Source organism: Mustela lutreola, chromosome 10 (assembly GCF_030435805.1).
Source record: "Mustela lutreola isolate mMusLut2 chromosome 10, mMusLut2.pri, whole genome shotgun sequence".
Classification (NCBI taxonomy): domain Eukaryota; kingdom Metazoa; phylum Chordata; class Mammalia; order Carnivora; family Mustelidae; genus Mustela; species Mustela lutreola.
This window is the reverse complement of record NC_081299.1, coordinates 85,873,077-85,897,609: the sequence shown is the minus strand read 5'-3', so window position 1 is coordinate 85,897,609 and position 24,533 is coordinate 85,873,077. Positions and strand designations below refer to the sequence as shown.

General features: G+C 39.6%; 1 pseudogene; it reads right to left on the bottom strand.

The window, feature by feature from the left end:
* Positions 1 to 251: 251 nt before the first annotated feature.
* On the bottom strand, positions 252 to 1,116 carry LOC131809614 (small ribosomal subunit protein uS2-like; annotated as a pseudogene).
* Positions 1,117 to 24,533: the final 23,417 nt, after the last annotated feature.

The following is a 24,533-nucleotide window of genomic DNA, read 5'->3' as shown; positions in this document are numbered from 1 at the left end:
TTTTTAGAGAAAGAGTGTGGGGGAGGGCAGAAGGAGACAGGTAGAGAGAGAATCCCAAGCAGGCTCCACACCCAGCACAGGCTTCATGGGGGTCTCGATCTTCCGACCTGAGATCATGACCTGCGTAGCAACCAAGAGTTTTTTGCTTAACCCAGTGAGGCCCACATTACAATATTTTTTTTTATTTTTGAGAAACGGCTTATTTTCCATCAACCTTCTTCCCATTTTGTTTGCCTTTGTGGAAAAGCGGTTTAAGACCACTCAGTGGTTGGTCCTACCCATTCCGTGGCCTGTGCAGTGGCATCTGCAGACCAGTCTTCCGAGGTAGGGTGGACGCTCCTGTCTTCAGCAGGGAACTGCTGGCTAGGCACTGAGGGCACCTACTCAACCTCAGTATGAGTAGCAGTGAACTCGGGAGCTGGAACAGTCCATCCACCCTGAAATCCCTCTTTGGTCACAGAGTTCTCTGCAGCAAACTGCCCTTCTTTTTCAATCTCTTCAGGATCTCTTAGAAGTAGAGATCAGGCAGGACCTCCCAGGGGTGCTCACGAGAAATGGTGCTATACATGCACCGAACTTCCCAGGCCAGCATACATATTAGACTCACTAAGTGAGCTCCCTTGTGTAGCAAGGGATGGTGATGTCCACGTAGTGAAGAGGAGGGTCTGTGTTATACAGAGCAATGATAGGCAGGTTAACATAAGATTCCTCTCTAAGAGGCTGGTGGCCAGTCCTGGGATCAGTAGCCACCAGCAGTCTCGGCTCTCCAAAGACTGCCTAGATCCAGTTAGTGAAGCTTCCAGGAGTGAAGCCTCCAGCAATGGGAGCGGTTCCTGTAGCAGCAGCAAAATTCAGCACAGCTCGCTGGCCAGTATTCCTGGAGGACTGGACACTGACGTCAGCTGGGTTTTCAATGGCCACAATGGCACAAGCTGCCGGCAGAAGCTTCTCCCAGGTTCTCTTCAGATGTATGATGTAGATGCCATCACTTTCCCTTTTGTAGCTGTACCGTTCCATTTGGAAGTCAAGGTTGGTGCCACCCAAGTGAGTCCCTGCTGCAGGGAATTTGAGGACATTCTACTCCTTCATTTGCAGGACATCAAGGGCTCTGGACATTGTGAAAGTTTCCCTTTAAGTTATGATGGGAACGCAGACACCACCATATAGACCCTTTCCTGGGTAGCACAGATAATCCCACATTACAATATTTTTATCTATAGTCACCATGCTGTACTTTATACCCTCAGAATGTATTCCTCTTATAATTGAAAGTTTGTACCTTTTTTTTTTTTTTACATATTTAGGGTAATTTTATTTTATTTTTTAAAATTTTTTAAGTTTTTATTTAAATTCTAGTTAGTTAACATGTAGTGTAATATTAGTTTCAGGAGCAAAATTAAGTGATTCATCACTTACATACAACACCCAGTGCTCAACACAAGTGCCCTCCTTCATACCCATCACCCATTTAGCCCGTCCCCTTGCCCACCTCCCCTGCAGCCCTCAGTTTGTTCTCTGTGGCTAACAGTCTCTCTTATGGCTTGCCTCCCTCTCTTTTAACCCTGTCTTTACCTATGTTCATCTGTTTTGTGTCCCGAATTCTACATGAGTGAAATGATATAGTATTTGTCTTTCTCTGACTGACTGACTTTACTTAGTATAACACTCTGGCTCCACCCACTTAATTGCAAAAGGCAAGATTTCATTCCTTTTGGGGTGCCTGGGTGGCTCAGTGGGTTAAGCCTCTGCCTTCGGCTCAGGTCATGATCTCAGGGTCCTGGGATCGAGCCCCGCATCGGCTCTCTGCTCAGTGGGGAGTCTGCTTCCCTCTCCCCCTGCCTGCCTCTCTGCCTACTTGTGAGCTCTCTGTCAAATAAATAAACATAATCTTAAAAAAAAGATTTCATTCCTTTTGATGGCCAAGTAATATCTTGTTGCATATATATACCACCTCTTCTTTATCCATTTATCAGTTGATGGGCATTTCAGCTCTTTCTATAATTTGGCTATTGTTGATAATGCTGCTATAAACCTTAGGGTGCATATGCCCTTTCAAATCAGTATATACATATCCTTTGGGTAAATACCTAGTAGTGCAATTGCTGAGTCGTAGGAGAGTTCTATTTTTAACTTTTTGAGGAACATCCATACTGTTTTCCAGAGTGGCTGCACCAGTTTGCATTCCCACCAACAGCATCAGAGGGTTCCCCTTTCTCCACATCCTCACAAACATTTGTTGTTTCCCGTGTTGTTAATTTTAGCCATTCTGACAGGTGTGAGGCAATGTCTCATTGAAGTTTTGATTTGTATTTCTGATGATGAGTTATAGTAAGAATCTTTTCATGACTAACAGTAGCCATCTCTTGTCTTTTTTGGAAAAATGTCATTCATGTCTTCTCCCTATTTTTTAACTGGATGATTTGTTTATTTGGATGAAAGTTTGTACCCTTTGATCAATGTCTACCAGTTTCCCCATCCTCCAGTCCCTGGTAACCAGTATACTACTCTCTAGTTCCATGAGTTTGACTTTTTTACTCAGATAAGTGAGATCATACAATATTTTTCTTTCTCTGTCTGTTAACATAATGTCTTTGAGGTTCATCCATGTTGTCATAAATTAAAGAATTTCCTTCCTTTTTATGGTTGAATAATAGTCCATCGTGTATACATATACTACATTTTCTTATTCGTTCATGAACAGACACTTAGGTTGTAGGTTGTTTCTATATCTGGCTATTGTGAATAATATTGAAATGAACATGCCTCCATCAGAAAGGACGAATACCCAACTTTTGTAGCAACATGGACGGGACTGGAAGAAATTATGCTGAGTGAAATAAGTCAAGCAGAGAGAGTCAATTATCATATGGTTTCACTTATTTGTGGAGCATAACAAATAGCATGGAGGACATGGGAAGTTAGAGAGGAGAAGGGAGTTGGGGGAAATTGGAAGGGGAGGTGAACCATGAGAGACTATGGACTCTGAAAAACAATCTGAGGGTTTTGAAGTGGCGGGGGGGTGGGAGGTTGCGGGAACCAGGTGGTGGGTATTAGAGAGGGCACGGATTGCATGGAGCACTGGGTGTAGTGCAAAAATAATGAATACTGTTATGCTGAAAAGAAATAAATTTAATTAAAAAAAAATGAACATGGGAGTGCAGATATCTCTTTGAGACCCTGATTTCAATTTCTTTGGATATATACACCATACTAGGCTGGCTAGATTATATAGTAGTTCCACTTTGAATATTTTTAAGAATCTCCATATTGCTTTCCACAATGGCTGTGCCAATTTACATTCCCACCAACAGTGTAGAGGGGCTCCTTTTTCTCTACTCCCCCACTAACACTTGCTATCTCTTGTCTTTTGGTAATAATCATCCTAACAGGTGTGAGGCGGTAATTCATTGTGGTTCTAATTTCTATTCCTCTGATGATTAGTGATTTTGAGCATCTTTTCATATATGAGAAATCTATGGAAAAATCTCTATATTCTTTGCCCATCTTTTAATGAAATTGTTTGGATTGGGTTATTGAGAAAGATCTGTACACTAAAAACTATAAGACCAGAATGAGAGGAACCTGGGTGGCTCAGTTGGTTAAGCATCCAACTCTCAGTTTTGGCTCAGGTCAAGATCTCAGAGTCATGGGATGGAACCCCATGTCAGGCTCTACATTTAGTGGTGAATCTCCTTCTCTCCCCCTCCCTCTGCCCCTCTTCCCCTGTACCCTCTCTCTCTCTCAAATAAGTGAATGAATCTTTAAAAAAAAAAAAAAAAGCTATGAATGAGAGAAATTGAAGAAGATACAAAGAAATAGAATGACATCTCAGACTGGTGTACTGGAAGATTTAATATTGTTAAAATACCTGTACTACCGAAACTGACCTACAGATTTAATGTGATCCCTATCAAAATTCCAGTAGCATTTTTCACAAAAGCATGACAAAAATATTAAAATTTGCAAGAAATCACAAAGATTTCAAATAGCCAAAGCAATCTTTAGAAAGAAGAAGGCATTCATACATCCTCATTTCAAACTATATTATAAAAGATATAGTAATCAAAATAATGTGGTGGTGGCATAAAAAAGACTTACAGAAGGGTGCCTGGGTGGCTCAGTGAGTTAAGCATCTGCCTTCGGCTCAGGTCATGATCCCAGGGTCCTGGGGTCAAGGCCCACACTAGGGGAGGTCCCTGCTCCACAGGGAGCCTACTTCCTCTCCCTCTGCCTGACACTCCCCCTGCTTGTGGTGTACTTGCTCGCTCTCTCTCTGTCAAGTAAATAAATAAAATCTTTAAAATAAATAGACTCATAGATCAGAATAGACCACAGAAATAAACCCACACATATACAGTCAACCAATCCATGACAAGGGAACCAAGAATACACAATAGGGAAAGGATAGTCTTCTATAAATTGTGTTGGGAAATTGGATATTCACGTGCAAAAGAATACCGTTGCACCTTTATCGTACACCATACACAAAAAATCAACTTAAAATGGATTAAAGATTTAAACATAAGGCTTGAAACTGTAAACTTCTAGAAGAAAACATAGGGGGAAAGCTCCTTGACATGGATCTTGGCAATGATTGTTTTTGGACTTGACACTAAAACTCGGGCAACAAAAAGGAAAATAAACAAGTGGAACTACATCAAACTGTAAAGTTTCTGCACAGCAAAGAAAACAATCCACAAAGTGAAAAGGGAATTTATAGAATGGGAAAAATATTTGCAAACTATATATCTCATAAGGGGTTAATGTCCAAAGTAACTTTTATTTAGAATGATTAGATCTATAATCTAGATATTTTAAAGTTATATTTTAAGTTATAATCTAGATATTTTTAAGTTATAGTTCTACTCAGTAGAAGGTTCCAAAAAGGGCAAATTAAAACATCAGCAATACTTTTTAAAGCAACCTTTACAAATTTAAAATCATTTTGTGTGATAATACCTATTATATTGAAATGGTAGAATTATAGGTGAGTGACTTATTTTGCTCGATCAAATTCTCTGTGTAAGTACATTACTTGTATAATAAAAAAATGAATAAAGACAGACTCATTTTGACAAGTTAATTTGCTCACGAAATTATCAGGGATTCCTGAGTTCAAATCTCAGCACCACCACTTAAGTGACATTGAGTAAGTTGATATTGTTATTATTATCATCATCATTATTAATATTATTATTACCACTAGCATTATTAGATAGCATTCAGTGTGTATTATGTGCCAGTCATTCTGTTAGGCACTTTGTATACATTATCTTATGTTAACAAATCTTTCAGTATACACCTCTTCATCTATTAATATAAGTGATAATAACACTTTATAGGACAATTGTGAAGATTAGATGAAATTATATATGAAAACATGTATACTGTAAACCTTATGCATGTATTGATTTCAATCCCTACATGTTTTAATTATAATGAATATTCAGGTAATAAAACCAAATTCACTAATACTTTGGGGTTTTTTTTTAAACAATAATAAAATTGTCCTACTAAAGAACTTGGAGGAATTGGCTTCTTTTAATTAATTCTAACCAATTTCTGAGAAACGGACAATGCTAAGAACTGAAGCAAAAATCCAGTTATAGAATGAATAAGTCATGGGAATAAAAGGCATAGCGTAGAGAATATAGTCAATGGTATTATAACAGTGTTGTACGGTCACAGATGGAATTACCCTTGTGGTGAGCACAGCATAATATAGGTTGAATCACTACACTGTACATCTGGAACTAATGTAACATTAGGTGTTAACTATAACTGAAATTTTTTTTAAATAATGAACAAAATAAAAAAACAAAACAAAAAGACTCAGAAAGCCCTTATTTCCAGAAAAGTGCTAAGGAAAAGAGTGGGGGAAGGGGGCAATTTCTCAAAGTCCTTGAAATACAGACTAACGGGAATCATGTTTGAACTCTCCCCATTATCAGTCACTGTTGTTTCTGCTGGTTCACTTTTATGCTCTATACAGACTTATTAGAACAACTGTATTCAAAGTGAGACCAGTTTCTTTCCCTTCTCTTTGCTAGTTTAATTTAATTTACAAATATGCAAATTATTTTTCAGACTACAAGAGATGAAGGCAAGAAGAAAGGTTACTTATGTCCAGCAAAGGCTTTACCATGTGCTGCTAAAAGATTGGCTTAGCAGAATATTGGATAGTATTTCTGGTTCAAATTTTGGGCTATGTTCTGTATTGTATCCCCTCAAAATTAGAGCCTTTTGGTCATCAAATAACTCAAGCTGAAAACTAAGAACTATGCCTCAGTCTTCCTCTTCCTGATCTTCCATATCGAATCTGCCAGCAAACCCCATGTTTCTACCCAAAGGGCTCCCATATCCTCCCAACAACCTCCATTTCTACTGTGACCTCACTGCTAAATCCTCATCTTGTCTCACCTGAACTTTTACCACCACCTCTAACTCACCCTCACTCTTCTTCATTCCTGAGAGAATATTTGTATCCCTTTTGGAGCTTAATTTTTCTCTCATACTTCTTTTACTATATTCTGGGATAATGATTTCAATTCAACCTCCTTGAATTATTATTGTCCAATATGGTAGCCACTAGTCACAAGTGGCTACCGAGCACTTGCGATGTGGCTGGTCTGGACAGAGATGTGCTATAAGTATAAAATACACATCTACTTTTCAAACAATTGGAATGAAAAATTAAAGTTTTCTTACAGTAACCTGTAATTATTTCATCAATGCCTCAAGAATAATAAATATATGGGGTGCCTGGGTGGCTCAGTGGGTTAAAGCCTCTGCCTTCGGCTCAGGTCAAGATCCCAGGGTCTTGGGATTGAGCCTCCTGTCCGGCTCTCTGCTCAGCAGGGAGCCTGCTTCCTCCTCTCTCTCTGCCTGCCTCTCTGCCTACTTGTGATCTCTGTCTGTCAAGTGAATAAATACAATCTTAAAAAAAAAAAAGGAATAATAAATATGTAAATATCTCACTAATAATGGTTTATATTGATTACATGTGAAAATGATAATATTTTGTATATATTAGGTTAAATATATTGGTATATAACTATGTAAATTAATTTCACTTGTTTCTTTTTACTTTTGTAGCTACCAGACAAATTCAAATTATACATATAACTTGAGTTGTATTTCTTATTCTATCTTTTTTTAAAGTAAGCTCTGTGCTCAATGTAGGGCTTGACCTCACGACACCATGAGGGAGAGTTATACACCCGAGCAACTGAGCCAGCCAGGCACTCCTTGCGTGATATTTCTATTGAGCAGAACTGTTTTCCATTGCTAATTCTGTTGTCAGCTGTTCCATTCAACCTTTTTACTGAGGGGCATGAAATGCTTTGGAAATCAAGTTTTAAATTTCCTAAAGCTCTTTATGTTCTCTAATTGCTTCCTTTGCAACTATTTTATGGTTTAAAATCTTCTCAAATCTTTCTGGAGCCACATAGATTGAATTTTATTAAATTCCTATTTCCTGTACTAATCTGATTTCCTCAGGATTTAGTTCTCCATTTTTGTTTCCATTTTGGAGCCTCTCTTTCATCCTGTTCATTTCTCCTTCAATGGTTTTGATTCTTGGCTGCCCATAACTAAAAGGAGTATCTAGACCAAAATCAGTTATAGGTGACTGGTGTTTCTTCAGCCCAGCTGAATCCCTTTGAAATCAATAAGCATATTAATTGATATAATCCTAAATGTGAGGGATGTGCAAGAACATGTGGCCTGGCTAGCTTCTTTATGGCCCATGAAGAGCTTGCTTTTTTGGTACAGAGACTCTTTTTTTTTTTTTTTTTTAAAGAATTTATTTATTTTTTTGACAGAGATCACAAGTAGGCAGAGAGGCAGGCAGAGAGAGAGGAGGGGGGAAGCAGGCTCCCTGCTGAGCAGAGAGCCCGATGAGGGGCTTGATCCCAGGACCCTGGGATCATGATCTGAGCCGAAGGCAGAGGCTTTAACCCACTGAACCACCCAGGCGCCCCACAGAGACTCCTTTTGATAATGCTTGGGGCACTGCTCTAATTGTCTCTCTAGCCCCAATATTTATTTTGGAGTGCCTCAAAATATATCATCCATTCTATTTAAAAATTTCAGCCTCTCACAAGAGATAATTTTAGCATAAGAAGTGGAAACTTATTACAGAACTGTGTGGTAACATAGTCAATAGAAGAAAAAAAAAGAGAAAAGGAAAAGACAAAATATCATTATGGAAATAGCTTTCAGACTACTCGGGTAGTTAGAGCCAGCTGTCTTCATATCCACCCAAACCTTGCAAGGAGGCAGGATGAGGTAGGGATAAGGGGCATCAACTCTCCAACATCTGATGATCAGTGTCTAACCATTAAACTTATCCAAAATTGAACTGGGCTCTCTTGGAGTTCTCACTGCAAAAACTTTGCATTCAGTAAAGAGGAGAAGAAATTAAAGTTTTTAAAATGGTTTCAAACAGGGACGCCTGGGTGGCTCAGTTGGGTAAGCCGCTGCCTTTGGCACAGGTCATGACCCCAGGGTCCTGGGATCGAGTCCTGCATCCAGCTCCTTGTTCAGGGGGATCCTGCTTCTTCTCTCTCTGCTTCTGCCTGCCACTCTGCCTGCTTGTGCTCTCTCTAACAAATAAATAAATAAAAATTAAAATAAAAAAATTTTAAAGTTTCAAACCTATGATCTTTAAGGTCCAGTCTAGGGAATGTATCAAGAACATCCTGGGATGTAGCATAAATAACATTGAACTGGAAGTTTTGCCATAAAGTCCCACTGCCAGCAACTCAAGAAAGATTTTGCTGAAGAAGAAGAAAAGGGTAAAAAGCTGAGGGTTGAAGATGTATGTGTACATGAGTGTGTGTGTGTGTGTGTGTGTGTGCGCACACACACACACATATGTGTGCGCATGTACTCTAGAAACAAAGAAAAGGCACGAAAAAAAATTTCAGACAAGGTACAGTGAGCACAACTTCAGGGAGCATGCGGTGGTCCATAAATGATTGCTGAATGGATGAATTATTACCTATTTAAAATACCCCAAAGAGAATCTGTGCAAGCACCCCTTGGTTATTCTTTGATTCCCCTAAAATTCAGCATGTGATTTATCTCTTCCACAAAAAATGAAATGGTGTAGTGATTTTATCTTCTCTGCCCAGAAAATGTGGCGACCAAAACAGACTGTTTGTGTTTGGGGGGAAATAAAGGGTTGCTTATTCCAATTACTCTCATTCTCCGATAGGAAAGTGGGTTTCTGAAATACTTGGAAACTGTTCAAGGTTACAGAGCTGGCTGGTATCAGATCCTGGACTGAGCCCAAGGCTCCTGGTTTCTGTGCCCAGGACAACTTCTCCTTCGCTAGCTGACAACACGGCACTGTATTGCTTGTTTCATCAAACAACAAAGCAGGTCAGGTGACCAGAACCTGTTGGCATACTGTCTGATCTATCCTGCAGAACTTGGATTCAGGCTTACACTTAAATTCTACTGAAAGTCAAGGTTGGCTTAACAGTTGTTCATCCCATTTATACAGCAAACAGGGAGCTCTTACTGTATGCCATGTATTATGTTAGGTAGACACTATTGATCCAACAATGAACACAACAGTCATGGTCCTGCCTTCACAAGACTTACCTTTTGGTAGGAATTCCTACCAGGAAACAAAGACAAAAAATTATTAAATATTTTGATAAGGGATACGGAGGAAGCAAATAAGATACTTGTGGCAGAGAATAAAAAGAGAACTTACTTTATATAGGATGGCCAGAAGAGGTTGCTAAGAAGAGACTCATTTAGTTTGAGTCTGAAGCAGGCAAAAGAGTCAAGCATTGGAAGAGCTTCTTGGCAGAACGAGACGGAAAGTTTCTTGAGGCAACAAGGAGCTTAGCATGCCTGAGAAACTGAGAGAAGACCCGTGCTTCTGGATCACAATGAGGGAAGGAAAGAATGGGCTGAGATGAGGTCAGGGTGGAAAACTGGGCCAGGCCACTTGGGGCACAGAGGCCTTGGTTTGGAGCTTGGATTTTATATCAGGTACATAGGAAACCACTGAAGGATTTCAAGCATGGAATAACTACTCACTTTTTTTCAAGAGGAAAAAAACTCATTTAATTATAACTCTATAAAACAGGTGCTGTGGGTGCCTGGGCGGCTCAGATGGTTAAGCGTCTACCTTCTGCTCGGGTCATGATCTCAACGTCCTGGAATCAAAACCTGCATCAGGCTCCCTCTCCCACTCCCTCTGCTGTATTCCCTCTCTCGCTGTGTCTCTCTCTGTCAAATAAATAAATAAAATCTTAAAAAAAAAAAAAAAAGACAGGCGCTATTATGATTTATTACTGAAGCAACTACAAAACAGAAAGGGGAAATAAACTGCCAAAATTCACATCATAAGTGGCAGAGTCAGAATTCAAACCCAGGTCCTATCACTACAGAGTATGCACTCTTTTTGAAAAAAATAGATATACATTTATTTAAGAGGAAGGGAGAGAACACAAGCCCGGGAAGGGGCAAAGGGAGAGAGAAAAGCAGACTCCCCACTGAGTAGGGATACCAGGACCCTGGGATCTGAGCCGAAAGCAGACACTTAACCAACTGAGCTACCCAGGTGGCCCAGAGTATGTATTCTTAACCACTACACTTTTGCTTTTAGGCTGAGTAAGAATTTGGTGGGGTGGGAAACAGGACAAAAGAGGAGACAAGATATGACAAAGGAGTTCAGATATATTCAGGTAGTCGAATTGACAGGATTTGATGATGCCGTGGCAAGAGAAGAGAAGAATCACAGATGACTCTTAGATCTCAGGCATAAGCAATAAACCAGGCATCTGGTGGTGCCATTTACTGAAATAAAAAGACCAGTAGACAAGCAAAACAAGTTTTAGAGAGAAAAAGCAACAGCTTGATTTAGCTATCTTAAGTTGGACATGTCCACCAGACACTTGAATGAGTCTAGAACTCAGGGGGCTGGACATAAAAATTTACAGGTCATCTCCACAAAAGCCATGAAAATGAACAAGGCAAACTGGAGGGACATGATAAGAAAGAAAGAAACATTTCTGAGACTGATCTCTGAAGGGTGGTTGATGGAGATGGATCCATCAAAGGAATCTGAGATGCTTTGGATGGTGAACTGGGGGAGACGTGAAGTAGGATAACAGAAATCCAAGGTGGAAGAGGGTTTTATAGAAAGGGGAGCTGCCAGTGTGTCGGATGCTGCTGAGAAGTCCAACAACAGGGGTGATTCAGCTCGCCTATGCCTCCTGATTCCAGGCGCTCCCGGAAGCTCTCATCCCTTGAAGACCCTCCCACCCAATTCCCAGATGGATGAAAATCCGCATTCAAGTCTACATTCTTTTTTTTCTCTTTTTATTATATTCCAGGTCCCATGAGTGAAAAATCAAATTGAGCCATTTCTAGCCTCTAGAGGGAATAGGTTTGGGGTCATTTCTGGATACTGGAGATTGGACATAAAAGAGGAGAGAGAGAGAGAGATGAGGACAGGGTAGTGTGGGAAGAGAGGGGACTGTTAAAGTGGGGGAGAGAGAAAAGCAGAAATGATGGGAGACATCAAAGAGCAACTTTAGCTGCTTCACACTTATGCCTGGGGGCCTGCTCACTGCACTGAGTCACTTCTATTTCAAAATGGCATTCTGGCTGACATTTGATTTGATAAGTGAATATAAAATCTCACTTAGATCCCTTCAGGGTATAAGCAAATGCTCTCTTTATATATGATACACCGTAGATTAATGAAGTTCTTGACATACTCTCTTTACAGTCTTTATAACACCCTCCCTGAGGATGTATTAGGGACATAATTACAGAAAAATCTCTTAACGTGTAAACACTGCATGATGTTACTCTTTGAATAATGGGGATGTGGAGAATGCAAAAGACACACCGGGTGCCTTGCATCTTCAGACCCAAACTAGAGCAGCCTACAGCACTCAGGAGTGTGCATTTGCCAGAATAAGAGCTTCCTTCTTAGCCGGGTGCTGGATGGACTTGGATTCCCGTTGGCACACTCAAGCCTGAACCTGTTACTTGTCCACTGTATGCCCTCTTGATTCCTCTCTGATCTTTCACAGTTCCTGAGGGGAGAGCAAAACTGGAAAATTGAATGTTTCCAGTTAAATGGGTCCCAACCGCCTTCTGGTGGGGCGGGTAGAAGAAGGGAGAGTCAAAGTACCATTCACCGAAGTACTTAATTTTTTAAAAACCCTGCTTCCACATGTCTTTAGAGGAACCAAACAAAGGAAGTCAGCATCCTCTCCGTGAGTTGTGGTTAGAAAAACAATGATGTTATGTAACAGATGTTTCTTAACAATATAAAATTCTACTCAGATGAAGGAATGAATGAATGAACTAACAAATTAATGAATGAAAGGAGTAATGGTTCTTGATAGATTATTCCAGGCATACGTCCAATGGCTGTGATTCCTTCCAGACCCAGAACAGGGCATGAGATTGAGACAGATAGAATAAGAATGCAGGAAAAACTACAGCGGGTAAAAACAAAGAGACCTTGGTTCCTGTCACGGGGGTGACTGTGTTCTGGACATTCGTCCTTGTGGAGTCTTCTAGGTAATCACAGCCAACTATTCCTAAACCCCTTATCTGAGGATGAAATTTCCCTGACGGAGCAAAAACGAGGCAGCTGATGGCCTCTCAGAGGAGGTATTTTTGAAAAGCCAGCATTTCCCCTGCAGAGCAACCCCCTTCAGAAAAGGTTAGCATTCCTGGAGCGGCTCCAAACTGTCCAGGGACACTCTCTGCTCCTGGAGTCTAAATAAGAACAGTAAGGAGGAAAAAAGTCAATGGGTTTTCTTTAAAACAAAACAAACAAACAAAATCTACTTTCATTTGGAGCCTAAAGGATTGCGCAGAAGTGGCGGTAGAGGTCTCTGAGAACAAAAGGGGTTTCTGGGTCCATGGAGCCCCAGGAAGTCAGTGGTAGAGCCAGATTGTGATTTGGTTGTCAGGTGACTATGCCAAGCCGGAGTGTTTTCATTTTTCTTTTTCTTTTATGTTTTTTGTTTTTAAATTAACTAGTGGCATTTCCTATTAAAGCCATAGGTTGTTTCTTGATTGTCCAAACATCCAATTTGTGGGTGGGTCTGCCTCAAGAAAACAGTACCTTGACAAGATTCCCTCACCAGAAGTGAGACTAATTTGTCCTGTCCACAACGGTCTCCTTGTTCTTCTGTCACCTGTAGGAAAGGGAACCCTCTACTGTCTCTACCACGTCCATTTATGAAAATTGTCCGAAATTATCATCTGTCCCTAATACCTTAAAACAGAGCAGGGTAAAGAGAAGAGCAGAGGCGCTAAGGTTATGTGTTAGGGTTTTTCCTTTCAGATCTTATTTATTTCTCACACCAACTCATTTTTAGACCCAATTTACAGAAAGGAAACCAACTCAGAAATGTAAATCATGGCTCCCAGTTTCACAGGTTATAATAGCATTCTAATTACCCTAAATGAAACATCACCTTGCAAAGTTAAAAGTGACCGAGAAAGGGATACGATGTTAGGTCCAAAGCCCCTGGCAATCATTAGTTTTGATCAGCTCTGTTTTTCCAGATACCACCCACAGTGACGATAATAGCTGAGAATCTGCCAACAACCTGGTCAGCTTATAAAAACTGTCCATTTTTCTCCTAAAATTTTTTTTAAACTGAAGAAGCAACTCCCTGGCCCCCACAGCCTTTCCCCACTTGGTAAGTTCAAAATCCCATGGTTACCTTTTGTCTCATTCCAATATGCAAGGTCCTGTGCCCGGCCCCAGAGATCCTTGTCCAGAGAGATGTTATTTTAAAGGCTGAGTTTTGCGATTTCAGCAGTCTTGCCCTGGAACTGGGAACACTCTGTTCAACAGAAGTCCCTGGAGTTTCACCATCCAAACAAACATGGGGTTCAGAATCACCTCCCCCATCTCAGAGGAGCGTGTCCAGAGAACAGCGAAACACAGCCGTCCTCCTACTGTCTTTCTTCAACCCAAGACTTCCTCGCAACGTTTCTGCCATTCAGATCTCTGGTTCACTTAGAGAGAAATCTTATTGGGGCCCCACTTATTTTTAGCATCTTGTCCCTCCCGCTAGACAGCGGCAAACATGGGTTCAATGTGACACTGGGCAGCAGGGGTAGCCAGGGACCAGGAAGGCGTGGAAGGAAGTGAGGATGCAGGGGTGAGGTGAGAGGAGTGAAATATCAGGGAGTGAGTGTCTGAGATCATTGTGAAACACAAACCTCAAATCCACAAACCTAGGAACTGAGGTTCTCTCAGGTTACAAAGGCGTGCTGGAATCCTTACACAGAGGTCAAGACCTGTGGTTGATGGCGGAGCCACCCAGGTTTTAGAGCATGTACCTTCCATTAATTAACAAATAATAAATCCATAACAAGGTATTAAAATAGACTCAAGGACATCCAGAATTATTAAGTTCAATGACCAAGGGCAATTCCTGTGAACTGACACAAAATATCTTTTTATGATGTTAGAAAAGACCTGTATTTATACAAAAATAAATGGTTAATGGGATAAGTGTGGTATCTCTAATTTCGTGTGAGATGAAAGAGTCCAAGGAAGAGACAAATCAACTTGTCCCTACAGGAGTGACCAGGGTCACTAAGAAATATTAGGGCTTCTCGAAAGAAACAGCAAAGAGGACCCATTTTTAAATACTTTTTTTCCTCTCTTTGTAATTGATTATTTATATTTCTGACTGATGATTAGGTCCAGGAATTAAAACTGTGGAATAAACTTGGAAGAGTTGGGTTGGAGACACAAACTTGACCTTTTGAGGATAACCTTTTGAGGATGAGGGTATCGTTGATATTCAGAAGAGACAGGGGCTCTTAGGAACAGCAATGGTTAGAGTCACCTTGACACTCTGACCCTGTCCTGAGGAAGCTTCTCTGGGGTTTAAGGAAAAAACAAAACAAAACACAGGTGCCCAGTAGCTTTAAGAAGCCCAAAGCAGTTTGATACCTGTAGGAGAAGGATTCTCTCCAGACTTCTTGAAGGAAATGTCATCACTAGGGAGAGCTGGAAGATTACAGTGGCCACGGGTGGCAGCAAGAGCAGCTTCTCAGGCACAGGCGGTAGCCAGATTGCCAATTAAGGCCATAAGGTGAGAGGAGCTACAGTCAACGCTAGTTAGTCCTTAGGTGAAGCAAACGGTTTCATTTCCAAATCATCTGCCTTTGTATCTCCACAACCCCGATCCCATTTTTTAATAGACTTTATATATATTTTTAAGATTTTATTTATTTATTTGACAGAGAGATCACAGGTAGGCAGAGAGGCAGGCAGAGAGAGAGGAAGGGAAGCAGGCTCCCTGCTGAGCAGAGAGCCCGATGCGGGGCTCGATCCCAAGACCCTGGGATCAGGACCTGAGGCGAAGGCAGAGGCTTTAACCCACTGAGCCACCCAGGCACCCCAATAGACTTTATTTTTTAGAGAAGTTTTAGGTTTACAGAAAAATTAATCAGAGTGCACACAAAGTTCTCAAGTACCACGTCAATATCCCCCACTAACTACACACACACATAACCTACACACACACACACACAGGGTCCCCTTTTATTAGCTTCTTGCATGAATATATAAATTTATTACAGCTGAATGAGTATTGATACATTATTATCAACTAAAGTCCATCATTTGCATTAGGGTCCACTTGTGTGTTGTACAGATCCATAGTGTTCTCAAATGTGTAATGACATGTGTCCATCAGGACTGTACCATGCAAGAGAGTTTCAATGCCCTAAACTGTCCTATACTCCATCCACCCATTCCACCCTTCCTTCCTACAAATCCCTGGCAAACCCTGCTTTTTATTGCCTCCATAGTTTTGCTCTTTCCGGCTTGCCATATAGTTGAAATAAAAAAGTACGTAGCCTTTTCAGATAGACTTGTTTCACGTAGCAATATGCATGTAAGACCGCTCCGTGTCTTCTCATGACTTGACAGTTCATTTCTATTTAGTGCCAGATAATGTTCCATTGTGTGGATGTGCCGCACTTTATGTATCCATTCACCTACCGAAGGACGTGTTGTTTGCTTCCAGGTTTTCACAGTTATGACTAAAGCTGCTATTCACACTCATGTGCAGGTTTCTTAATGGACAAGTAATTTTCCCACTTATTTGAGTAAATACCAAGGAGCACAACTGCTGGATCATCTCATAAGAATACATCTAGCTTTGTAAGAAATAGTCGCATTGTCTTCCAAAGTGGCTGTACCCCTTGTATTCCCACCAGCAATAAATCAGAGTTCCTTTGGCTCCACATTCTCACCAGCATTTGTTATTATCAGTTTTTCAGATAATGGACAATTTAATACATGTGTAGTGGTATCTCATTATTTTAATTTGTAATTTCTTAATGACATATGCTTTCAAGTGTCTTTTCACATGCTTATTTGCCATCTGTATATTCTCTGGTGAGGTGTCTATTCATATCTGTTGTTTATTTTTAAACTGGATTGTTTGTTTTCTTATTGTTGAATTTTAAGGGTTTTTCATATATTTGGGGTACAAGTTCTTTGTCTGATATCAATTTTGCAAATATTTTCTCCCAGTCTGCGATTTTCTTCGTATTTTCTTCACAGCATCTATCACAAAACAGAAGGTTTTTCATTTTTAAGGTTTCATTTTTAAGGTTTTTCATTTTCATGCTTACCTAAAAACCCATTGCCAAACCCAGGGACTCCTAAACTTTCTCCTATGGGATCTTCTGGAAGTTTTATAGTTTTGTGTTTTACATTTAGGCATATGATCCATTTTGAGTTAAATTTTCTGAAAAGTATAAAATTATGTCTAGACTAATTTTTTTACACATACATGTCCAGTTATTTCAGCACAATTTGTTGAAAATGCTATCCAATCTTCATTGAAATGCCTTTGCTCTTTTGTCAAGATCATCTGACTCCATTTGTGTGGATCTATTTCTAGACTCTGTTTTCTGTTCTCTTGATGTATTTGCCTATTCTTTCACCAAAACCAATTTTTCATAATTACTGTAGCTGTATAGAAAGACTTGAAGTTCGACAGTGTCAATCTTCCAACTTTGTTCTTCAATGTGTTAGCCATTCTTGGTCCGTCACCTTCCCAGATGAACTTCACAACCAGTCCACCAAAGTTCACGAAATAAACTGCTGGGATTTGGGAACATGGGAAGGTTGTTTTGAATCTATAGATCAAGCTGGAAAGAACTGACATGTTGATGAGTGTGAGTCTCCTATCCATATACATGGAATATATATTTATTCAGATCTTTGATTTCCTTCAATTTTGTTGTATTTATACCTAAGTATCTCATTTTTTAGTGTTAATACAAATGGTGTTGTGTTTTTAATTTCAAATTCCAATGGTTTGTTTTTATCGTATAGGAAAGCAATCGACTTTTTGTATTTTTAAGATTTTATTTATTTATTCATTTGAAAGAGAATGCAGGGGGAGGGGCAGAGGGAGACAGAGAATCTCAAGCAGACCCATGCTCAGCATCGAGCCCAATGTGGGGCTCGATCTCAGGAGCCTCAGATCATGACCTGAGCCCAAATCAAGAGTTGGGTGCTCAACTGACTGAGCCACGCGGGTGCCCCAACTTTTTGTATTTTAACCTTGTATCCTCTAGTCTTGCTATAACCACTTGCTCGTTCCAAGAGTTTTTGTTTTTGCTTTATAAATTCTTTGGATGGGGCGCCTGGATGTCTCAGTGGGTTAAAGCCTCTGCCTTCGGCTCAGGTCATGATCCTAGGATCCTGGGATCAAGCCCTGCTTCAGGCTCTCTGCTCAACAAGGAGCCTGCTTCCCTTCCTCTCTCTCTGCCTGTTTCTCTGTCTACTTGTAATCTCTGTCAAATAAATAAATAAAATCTTTAAAAAAAATAAATTATTTGGATTTTCATTCAGATTTCTTAACACTTTTTGCTGTTAGTTTATGTAATATTTATTGAGCATCTTGACAAATATCTGTTTTTATAAGCCTATAAGATATTCTTTGAGGGACATCTTGCTGGCTCAGTTGGTTAAGCACTTGCCTTCAGCTCAGGTCATGATTTCGGGGTCCTGGAATCGAGCCCCACATCAAGCTCCCTGCTCAGCAGGGAGTCTGCTTCTCCCTGTCCCTCTGCCTTCCTCCTGTTCTCTCCCTCTGTCTCTCTCCAATAAATAAATAAAATCTTTTAAAAAATAAGTAAAAATTATTCTGTGAAAGTTTAAAGAATCTTGACCAAAAGACAATGCAAAAACACTGGTACTTGAATGTCAAATGTTACCATATGCCTGAAATTACATATTTCAGGGTAGCATGAGTTTTCAATGTTAAGTTACACCAAACTCTTTAGTCAAATTAAGCAGACCTGGCATTGGCAGTGTTGCCATAACTTTCTGATATTAGTAAAAACAAAATTGGCAATTTGGAATTAAATCATGACAAGGTTTTGATACACTTGTCTTAAGATATTACTGAAATACTTCAAAACAGTGATTTAAAATGTCCAGATTCGGGGTGCCTGGGTGGCTCAGTGGCTTAAAGCTTCTGCCTTCAGCTCAGGCCAAGATCCCAGAGTCCTGGGATCGAGCCCCTCATTGAGCTCTCTGCTCAGCAGGGGGCCTGCATTTCCCCTCTCTCTGTCTGCCTCTCTGCCTACTTGTGATCTCTGTCTGTCAAACAAATAAATAAAATCTTTTTAAAAAATAAATAAAAATAAATAAAATGTCCAGATTCTCAGATGATTGTTGTGTGGGTCTTGTTTAATTGTGTGTGTGTATGTGTGTGTGTGTCTATTTCAGTGAATGTCTGGTGACATTGCAATCCTCAAACACAGGGCTATCTTTATCATCTTGGCATAATCAGTGATTTGTACATTCAGCAATTGCATTGGAACAAATTCTATCAGTAAGCAATATTTTTAGTTAGTAAATAAGATTTCAAAAATCATGTAAGAGTGGATTTAAGCTTGCTGAATGTAATAACTGAACCTGAAGTCACTGTAGCTGTTGTAATTGCTTTTGTATGATGCTAGCATTGAATGTGCTGTACATATTCTAATTTTATTAAAATGTTGAATTGCAAAAAAAAAAAATCACGTCATCTGCAAATAAAGACAGTTTTATTTTTTTCTTTCCTAATCTGTGTGTATTTTATTTCCTTTTCTTGTCTCACTGCATGTCATGTTCATGTCATGTTCACTTCCTTCTCAACATCTTTTTAGTGGCCATATCCTTTTTCTTCTAATGGCCATATCCTTATTATTATTTATTAATTACCCACTGTGAACAATTTGACTTAATTCAATATGTTTTATTTAATGTGTTTCATTTAATTTAATGTGTTTATAAAATTACTCTTACACTTTAATTACTGAGTTCCAGGAATTGGGGTAAGCCAGCATCTCTGGGGTGAGTGATGCATCAAGGAAATTTCAAACCGAAATGCTCATATTCCTGTGGGATCTAATTGGTCTAAATAGTGGCGGGAGAGGCACATGTGTAAGAGAGGTCCAGTTCTATAAGAAACATTTTGTATTCTATCAATATAAGAAATTGCTCATTTATTTATTCTAAATGGGTAACTGATAATATTCACTTTCACTGATTTTGCAGATGAAAATTCCAAAACACAATGCCTCTGCTTTAAAAACAGTAGAAAAAAGCACTTTCACTTATATGATAAAATTTACCTAAGTTGTATTCTTATGAATGAAATGTCACATGTCCACAGGCGAGAGTCAAAAGCCAATATTTTCATAGTAGAGGAAGTGAGTGTTCTTAAGGTCAAGCAAGATGTGGTATAGGCAGTTGCTTTTTGCTTTAACCTAGGACTACCTCTGTGTGTGTGTGTGTGTGTGTGTGTGTGTATCTGTCTGTCTGTCTATCTGTATAGACATTTTATAATCTTCACTATGAGGCTCTTTCTCTACAAAGAGTATCTGACTGTCTGCATCCTTCAACACTATAAGTTAATGCCTATTTTTATACAACGGTAAAATGCACAAACTTTCTTTTCCTAAAATGTAAATATTAACGAAGTTACTTTACTGCTTAAGGTGATATGTAAGGCAAGACTTGTGATAAACAACATAGTTGAAAAAATACATGTAATTTTTTTTTTAAAGATTTTATTTATTCATCAGAGAGAGAGAGAGAGCGAGCACAGGCAGACAGAGAGGCAGGCAGAGGCAGAGGGAGAAGCAGGCTCCCTGCCGAGCAAGGAGCCCGATGTGGGACTCGATCCCAGGACGCTGGGATCATGACCTGAGCCGAAGGCAGCGGCTTAACCAACTGAGCCACCCAGGCGCCCCAAAAATACATGTAATTTTTAAGGAGAGTAGAGCTACTCTTGAAATAAGGAAAAGGGAAGTAAATTGTGGTTTTTTATTTTGTTTTTTTTGTTTGTTTTTGTTTTTTTTCTCAAGGGGACAGATCTGGAAAGTCCTACTACCATCTCACATAATCTACTTGCAAATTTCAAAACAAAAGACAGGAGGAAATTACAGGCTGTCAGTTTTATTTACAACCTTCTTACAACCAGAGCCTGCCCTTACAATGTTACATCTGAAACTAATCAGTGTGGGAAGATCTCAGAGGGCTGGCCAGCCAGCTGGCACTTTGCTGCCCCAGCTGCTGATGCCACAGTCACCAACAGATATGGTCAAGTAACCCATAGCATCTACCTTGAAAGAATTATTGTGCAGAAGATGTGCAACAATGAGGAGAGGCGGGGTGGGAGAAGGAGGACATTATGAAAAAATATTTTTACAATCCCCAATGCAATTGAAATTCCAGTCTTAATCAAAAACAGTAATAGGCTCTGCTAAATACCCACAAAAGCCTGCTAAAAATATGTGAAGTTCATCCAGAGTTCAAATCTCAGAATTATTTTTATTTCCCAGCTCAGGCCTATCAAAATTGCCTTGAAGCCTTTAGTTGTTTTAGTGAGAAGATTGTCTGTGCAAATGGACTAAAATGTTCTATCACAAAATGAAGGCAGAAGGCAGAAACTTGACAAATCTTTCCTTGCCATTTTACTAAAGGTTCAGAGCACTGAGTTTGAGGTCCAAATTGGCAATGAAGAAGTCGAACTCTCTCTCTTCGCAGATGACATGATTCTTTATATGGAAAACCCAAAAGACTCCACCCCCAAACTACTAGAACTCATACAGCAATTCAGCAACGTGGCAGGATACAAAGTCAATGTACAGAAATCAGTGGCTTTCTTATACACTAACAATGAAAATACAGAAAGGGAAATTAGAGAATCGATTCCATTTACTATAGCACCAAGAACCATAGGATACCTGGGAATAAACCTAACCAAAGAGGTAAAGGATCTGTACTCGAGGAACTACAGAACACTCATGAAAGAAATTGAAGAAGACACAAAAAGATGGAAGACCATTCTATGCTCTTGGATCGGAAGAATAAACATTGTTAAAATGTCTATACTGCCTAGAGCAATCTATACTTTTAATGCCATTCCGATCAAAATTCCACCGGTATTTTTCAAAGAGCTGGAGCAAATAATCCTAAAATTTGTATGGAATCAGAAGAGACCCCGAATCACTAAGGAAATGTTGAAAAACAAAAATAAAACAGGGGGCATCACGCTACCTGATTTCAAGCTTTACTACAAAGCTGTGATCCCCAAAACAGCATGGTACTGGCATAAAAACAGACACATAGACCAGTGGAACAGAGTAGAGAGCCCATATATGGACCCTCAATTCTATGGGCAAATAATCTTCGACAAAACGGGAAAAAATATACAGTGGAAAAAAGTCTCTTCAATAAATGGTGCTGGGAAAACTGGACAGCTATATGTAGAAGAATGAAACTCAACCATTCTCTTACACCATACACAAAGATAAACTCAAAATGGATAAAAGACCTCAATGTGAGACAGGAATCCATCAGAATCCTAGAGGAGAACATAGGCAGTAATCTCTTCGATATCAGCTACAGCAACTTCTTTCAAGATATGTCTCCAAAGGCAAAGGAAACAAAAGCGAAAATAAACTTTTGGGACTTCATCAAAATCAAAAGCTTCTGCACAGCAAAGGAAACAGTCAAGAAAACAAAGAGGCAACCCACGGAATGGGAGAAGATATTTGCAAATGACAGTACAGACAAAAGGTTGATATCCAGGATCTATAAAGAACTCCTCAAACTCAACACACACAAAACAGACAAGTATATCAAAAAATGGGCAGAAGATATGAACAGACACTTCTCCAATGAAGACATACAAATGGCTATCAGACACATGAAAAAATGTTCATCATCACTATCCCTCAGGGAGATTCAAATTAAAACCACATTGAGATATCACCTTACACCAGTTAGAATGACCAAAATTAGCAAGACAGGAAACAACATGTGTTGGAGGGGATATGGAGAAAGGGGAACCTTCTTCCACTGTTGGTGGGAATGCAAGTTGGTGCAGCCTCTTTGGAGAACAGTGTAGAGATTCCTCAAGAAATTAAAAATAGAACTTACCTATGACCCTGCAATTGCACTACTGGGTATTTACCCCAAAGATACAGATGTAGTGAAAAGAAGAGCCATCTGTACCCCAATGTTTATAGCAACAATGGCCATGGTCACCAAACTGTGGAAAGAACCAAGATGCCCTTCAACGGATGAATGGATAAGGAAGATGTGGTCCATATACACTATGGAGTATTATGCCTCCATCAGAAAGGACGAATACCCAACTTTTGTAGCAACATGGATGGGACTGGAAGAGATTATGCTGAGTGAAATAAGTCAAGCAGAGAGAGTCAATTATCATATGGTTTCACTTATTTGTGGAGCATAACAAATAGCATGGAGGACATGGGGAGTTAGAGAGGAGAAGGGATTTGGGGGAAGTTGGAAGGGGAGGTGAACCATGAGAGACTATGGACTCTGAAAAACAATCTGAGGGTTTTGAAGGGGCGGGTGGTGGGTGGTTGGGGTACCAGGTGGTTGGTATTATAGAGGGCACGGATTGCATGGAGCACTGGGTGTGGTGCAAAAATAATGAATACTGTTATGCTGAAAAAAAAAATAAAGACATGGAAGAATCTTGAATGTATATTGCTAAGTGACAGAAGCCAATATGAAAAGACTACATATTCTATGAGTCCAACCATATGACATTCTGGAAAAGGCAAAACTATGAAGAAAATAACAAAATCAGTGGTTGCCAGGGATTTGAAGATGGATTAGAAGGATGAATAGAAGGAGCACAGAGGGTTTTTAGGACAGTGAAAATACTCTGTATAATAATATAGTAATATATACATGTCATTATATATTTATCCAAACCCATAGAACAGTCAACACTAGAGTGAACCATAATATAAATGATAGACCAATGGGTGATTATGACGTGTCAATGTAGGTTCATCAACTGTAAGAAATGTACTACTCTGATGGTGTCAAGTACAGGTATACAGGAAATCCCTGTACTTTTCTCTCAGTTTCGCTGTGAACAAATGAAGTACTAGTTTTAATTCTCTCAGATAATACTTGCTAAATTTGACTAAACTGAAACTGAAAGGAATTGTCAAGCTCGAGGCTAGAATGCATTGTTGAATTATCCTTAAACATGCATGCCATTTCATTTTAATATAGTTAATGCCTAATGATATTGTTACTAGTTATAGCTATCATTTGTTTAGTGCTTATTATATGTCAGGCACTCGGCAGAATTATGATTCAGACACTACGAAAATCCTATGAATTACTGTTTTTACACATTAGACAATGAGGATCGGACATGTTGAGTAACCTGCCCAAGATCACCCAACTAATAAGTGGTGAAGCCAGTGACTACTGGACTCAAAAGCTTTTAACCACTGTCCCACCAGTCGTTTTTTGTTTTTTGTTTTTTGTTTTTTAAAGGTCTGGACTCACAGAAGGAAGAATAATGGTTTTCTCATATTTTAATTTGCGTACAATATGAAAACCATTCTGTCAATTATCGTCATTGTCAGAAACATTATCTTAATGTGCTGGGACAGTTTGTGCTAATTTGTGTCAAAAGGAATAAATAATGGCAGCTTTGCTCAATGAATATTTCCCGGTCACAAGTATTCAGAAAGAACCCTTAGCGATTAACACCCGAATAAATGTATAGGAGTCCTAAAGCTTCAGAAGATTTCGTAGACAAAGAGATTATGTCTGAAATTTAACCCACTGTCTCCGAATTAGAAAACATATAAGACTTCTTTTTTTTTAAGATTTTATTTATTTATTTGACAGAGATCACAAGTAGGCCGAGAGGCAGGCAGAGAGAGAGAGGGGGAAGCAGGCTCCCCGCTGAGCAGAGAGCCCACTGCAGGGCTCCATCCCAGGACCCCGAGATCCTGACCTGAGCCAAAGGCAGAGGCTTTAACCCACTGAGCCACCCAGGGGCACACTAAATTAGAATTTCAAATTCAATAATAAATACGAATGATAAAAAAAAAAATGAGAGTAATTATAAATAAAGAAAGCCCTCTCATTTGGACTCTGCCATGTAGTACTTACTTACTATAATCAGATGCCTCCAATCATCTCC